This window comes from Dipodomys ordii, unplaced genomic scaffold (genome assembly GCF_000151885.1).
Source record: "Dipodomys ordii isolate 6190 unplaced genomic scaffold, Dord_2.0 Scaffold23, whole genome shotgun sequence".
Classification (NCBI taxonomy): domain Eukaryota; kingdom Metazoa; phylum Chordata; class Mammalia; order Rodentia; family Heteromyidae; genus Dipodomys; species Dipodomys ordii.
In genome coordinates, this window is record NW_012267239.1 from 2,298,996 (window position 1) to 2,304,364 (window position 5,369).

The 5,369-nt window shown below is 42.0% G+C and overlaps 1 protein-coding gene across 2 annotated transcripts in view; it reads right to left on the reverse strand.

Moving 5' to 3' along the window:
• Positions 1–5,369, reverse strand: part of Rnf185 (ring finger protein 185) — a 39,873-nt gene that overhangs the window by 33,089 nt on the left and 1,415 nt on the right. Inside the window, exon 1 of one of the 2 annotated variants that reach the window (XM_013014516.1) lies at positions 1,816–1,925. The exons of the other annotated variant lie outside the window; for it this stretch is intronic. The gene's annotated coding sequence lies outside the window, so the exon portion shown is untranslated. Of the gene's footprint in view, positions 1–1,815; positions 1,926–5,369 lie in introns of those variants that run through there. 2 annotated transcript variants of the gene reach the window in all.

Here is a 5,369-nt window from a genome sequence, read left to right on the forward strand (position 1 = left end):
GAACCCAGGGCCTCATGCATGCAAGACAAGCGCTCTACCACTGAGCCACCTTCCCAGCCCATCTACAATAAAATGTTAAGACGCATCCTGGCAAAGGCAGTTGCACATGTCTGCATTTCCAGCTTCTCAGGAGACTAAACCTTCTGGGAGCTAGGTTAGGAGGATTGATTGAATCCAGAAGTACAGGGAACATAGTGAAACCCCTATCTCAAATCTCAAAAAACAGTATTAAGATACCTCACACCTGTAATCCTACCTACTTGGGAAGCAGAGATAGAACTGTGGTTGAAGGCCAATCAGGCAAAAAATTAGTAGGACTCTATCTCAAAAAATAAGTCAGATAGGGGCTGGGAATGTGACTCAGTGGTAGAGCGCTTGCCTTGCAAGCCTGAGGCCCTGGGTTCGATTCCTCAGCACCACATAAGCAAAAAGACAAAAGCTGGAAGTGGCGCTGTGGCCCAAGTGGTAGAGTGCTAGCCTTGAGCTGAAGAGCTAAGGGACAGCGCCCAGGCCCAGAGTTCAGGCCCCACGACCAACCAAAAAAAAAAAAAGTCAGATGTCCCAGCAATGCAGATGTAGGTTGGAGGATTGGTGATCGAGGCAAAAAGCACAAGACCCTATCTAAAAAAATGACTAAGTGGAAAGGGCCAGAGGAATGGTTGAAATGTGACAGGAAAAGGTAAGAGAGAACTGTGTACAATGAATGATACAACCATTTAAAAATTTACCCAATGGGGGCTGGGAATATGGCTTAGTGATAGAGTGCTTGCTTAGCATGCATGAAGCCCTGGGTTCAAATTCTTTAGCACCATATGAACAGAAAAAGCCAGAAGTGGTGCTGTGGTTCAAGTGGTAGAGTGCTAGCCTTGAGCAAAATAAGCTCAGGGACAATGCCCAGGCCCTGAGTTCAAGCCCTAGGACTGGCAAAAAAAAAAAAAAAATTACCCAATGGTAAGCAACCAGGAGGAAAAAGAGCAACTGTAACAAAGGCTTCTTGTGTACACATGTGCTGGTATTGAGGCTTGAACTTCAGGGCCTCTCACTCTTGCTTACATCTGGCACCCTACGACATGAGCCACACCTCCACTTCTCTTTTTGCTCATTATTTGGAGATAAGAATCTCAAGGATTTGTCAACCTGGACTGGCTTCCTATCTCAGTCCTCAGCTCTCAGCCTCCTGAGTAGCTAGGATTATAGATGTGAGCCAGCCGTGGCTGGCAACAAAGGCTCTTTTCAGATAATGGACTGAGGGATGATTGCAATGGGGAGAAGGTGGCTTTTCTATATTTCCAAAATATCTAAAATAAGCATATAGTACTTTTAGAATTTAAATTACTGGGAAGTGAGTTGTTTGCAAGTGTATGTCTAAGATGGGATGGCTACAGCCAAATAACGCTGTAGAGCCAAAAAAAAAAAAAAAAAGTCCAGGTGGCTGGAGGCTTAGCTAAGTTAGAGTACTTGATTAGCTCGTGCAAAGCCTTCTGTGCAATCAATGTCTCACACTGAAAAAACAAACAAAAGGAAGGAGAGAGGGAAGAAGGTGAAAGAGACAGCCTAGCACACCACTAGTTCTGTACTCATGAACAGCTGGCCAAGATGTTTACCAGTCCTGAGCATTTCGCACCATCATAAGCTCCTCTGCTATCTGCCCCAAAACAAATGCCAGACAAGCTCCCCAACCAAAGGACCCCATCACTTCTGGGCTGCTTGCTGTAGTGCTCTTTTTGCTTGCCAGGCTCTCAGCTCTGCATGGTCAGCAGCGGTTGGGATAGTGCCAAACCCTGCCTGGTCAGCAGTCTCAAATGGACAACTTACTCTGTGCTTCAGCATGTCCAAATCCAACAGTATTCAGTCAGGAAGTTGCCGGCATTACCCCATCCTGCCATTCAGCTCATTCTCAGTTCACTTCCAGGGGCTTCAGGGGAATCTGCAAGCTCTCTGAACATTTCAGTTCAAAATTGTACACAATGACGGAGAGCCTAATTACAAAATGGCAAGGATCTGAAAAAATATTATTTCTCCAGATAAGATATCTAGATGCCAATAAGCACATGAAAAAGACAATATTATCAGTCAATAGGCATCAGCAAGAGAAAATAATAGCAAGACAGTACTTCATATCTGTTAGGCAAAAGACTGGAGTAAGAAAAACAAAAAATTAAAAACATGCTCACATACTGCTACAAGTACAAACCTTGAGAACATGCCTAACCAAAGAGGCTAGACACAAAAAGCCACACGTTGTAAAGTTCGTTGTTGTTGTTTGTGCTGGTATTGGGGTTTGACCTCAGGGCCTTCACACTGTTCCTCACACTTTTTCCCTCAAGGCTGGCACTCAACCACTTGAGCCACAGCTCCACTTCCAGCTTTGGTGGCTAACTGGAGATAAGAGTCTCACAGACTTTCCTGCCCAGACTGGCTTTGAACCTCAAATCTCAGCCTCCTGAGTAGCTAGGATTGCAGGCAAGAGCCAGTATTGCACAGTGGTTCCATTTTTGCTACATGTCCAGTATACACAAATCAAGGTATGCAGTTTTTTTGGAGGGGGGAGGGTAATAAAGACATTCTGTAATTACATACTGGTGATGACTATGAATACAACCTTGTATATAAAGCCACTATGTTTTACATTTTAAAATAACAAATTGTGGGGCTGGGAAGGTAGCTCAGTGGTAGAGTGCTTGCCTTGCATGCCTGAGGCCCTGGGTTCGATTCCTCAGCACCACATAAACAAAAAGACAAAAGCCAGAAGTGGCACTGTGGCTCAAGTGGTAGAGCGCTAGCCTTGAGCTGAAGAGCTGAGGGACAGCACCCAGGCCCAGAGTTCAGGCCCCACGACTGGACCCCCCCCCAAAAAAAAGCAAATTGTGTGATACATGAATTAAATATGAACAAGTTTGATGTATTCTACTAAGTAATTGGTTAGGCATGGTTCAAAAGTTTGTAGTTGCTGGGCACCATGGAGCATACCTGTGATCCCAAATATTAAGGAGGCTGAAGAGGGAGGATTGTGAGTTTGAGGTAAGCCTGAACTCACAATACTCTTTCATAGTAAAATAATAGTAAGTTCACAGTCAGGAAAGAAAAAGACTGGCTCCAAATCATAATACTCTAGATCTCAACTCCTTTGGTAACTAGGATTACAGGCATGAGCCTGTAATAAAGTACATAGATTGAATAAAGTATATAGATTATTAGTAGTATTTTTATCAATGTCTAATTTCTTCTTTTCTCCTTTGGGAGAATTTGAATTTGGGATCTTATACTCTGAGCCATGCCTTCAGTCATTTTTGTTTTTGTTTTTTTTGCTTTAATTATTCTTCCAGATAGGTTCTTGCATTTTTTCCCAGAGCTGGGTATGAATTGATGCTACCTATGCTTTCTATGTAGCTGAGATTATAGACTGTATCATCATGCCCAGCTTATTTGCTGGGATGGGAGTCTCACTTTTTTCTAAGGCTGGCCTTTACTACAATCCTCTTTTCTTGTTGGTTGTAAGGCTTGAACTCAGGGCCTGGGCACTGTCCCTGAGCCTCTATGTGCTCAAGGCTAGTGCTCTACCACTTGAGTCACAGTGCCACTTCTGGGTTTTTGAGTGGTTAATTGGAGATAAGAGTCTCACAGGGACTTTTCTCCCTGGGCAGCTTAGAACTGGGATCCTCAGATCTCAGCTTCCTGAGTAGCTAGGATTACAGGTATAAACCACCAGCACTGGCTAAACCACAATCCTTCTTCATCTCCTGAACTGGTGAGATTGCAAGCATGCACCCCACAGAGCCCTATTCTTTTGGTTAAAATGTAAAAAACATTCTTAGTTCATAGGCCATGCAAAAACAAGCAATAGGGTTAGAGTTGGCCCACAATGTGTATAAAGGGAAAAAAAATCACCTCAAATAAATTTGGCAACACTAGGTTAAACAAGTTATTATCCTAGCACATAAATTTTACTTTTCATTTCAGGTCCTATCAATGCCTTTAATATGGTATTATAAAAAATGATATTATAGACTTAGATGCTCTAGGAAAAAATAATGATATGTAGCTGTTTCCAAACTCATTTTTACCATCAGATCTTTTGTCATAGGTCTCTCCTCAGGCTAGTGGCCTGAAGAATACACATATTAAAACACCAATTCAGATTATTTCTCTAAAGAAGTTAAAAAAAAACTCTAACAAATTAAGAGCATTTTATCCAGCACTCATAACATCTGAAACTAAATATTCACAACTTTTTTTTTAATCTTGAGAAACACAAACAAGTTGAAAAACACAGGCAAGAATTTTTGGCCTGACCTCCACCTTTGTTTAGGGAAGTCAGCTGAACTAAGTCATAATATGGAATCATTGTTCTACAAGACAAAAAAGCATTCTTAAGCATTCTATCAGGTACTGAAAAAATAATTTACTTGGAGTTTCATAAAGCACAAAATAAGGAAAATTGGCATTTGATTAGAAAACTAAAAGCTGGGCACTGGTGGCTCCTGCCTATAAACCTATCTACTCAGGAGGCTGAGATATGAAGATCACAGTTTGAAGCCAGCCCAGGCAGAAGACGTCCATGAGATTCTTATCTCTAATTAACCACAAAAAGCTGGTAGTAGAGTTGTAGCCCAAGTAGTAAAGTGCTAGCCTTGTGCAAAAGAGATCAGAGACAGAACTTAGGCTCTGAATTCAAGTACCAGGACTAGCACCAAACAAACAAATGAGGCCTAGAAAAAAATTCTATAAGCAACATTTGTAAATCGACACGCAGGCCAAGTTCATAAAAAGACTGCTCTTATGTGCTGGCTAGGCTATAAACTGCAAAATTTTCTCTCAGTTACATACAACCACAACCTGCTCCAGAAAGGATTAAAGAGGGATTTCTGTTCCAAGGAGAAGACTGGATGGAACAACTTCAAAGAGCCCTCCGTTCTGTTTGTGAGAGGTTACCAGCTTCTTCTGGTACACAAAATCTTCAGAGACATTTCAGAAAATAAGCTACTAACTAGTGAAATGGTTCCTGTCTAGTTATTCATCCAACAATATTACAGACACCGCTATCAGATGGGTCATTCCAAAGTCCTTAAAGATGGCACACAGGGCAACCAGGAAGAGATATTACATAAGATCAAGAGCTGACCTTACTTACAGGAAGATGTAGGCTAGTGGGATGGAGGTGTCAAGAAAAGAAAGCAGGGCAAAGAAATGTTACATTAACTTTGAGGGCAGATTGAGCACCAGATAGATTAAACATAACTACAGAAACAGAGACACAGGAGGCAATAGGTCTGGCCCATTACTAGTCACCTGTAATGAGTTTTCCATTAAAAATTTCTTTTTTTCTTTTTAGGGGGTCCGGTCGTGGGGCCTGAACTCTGGGCCTGGGC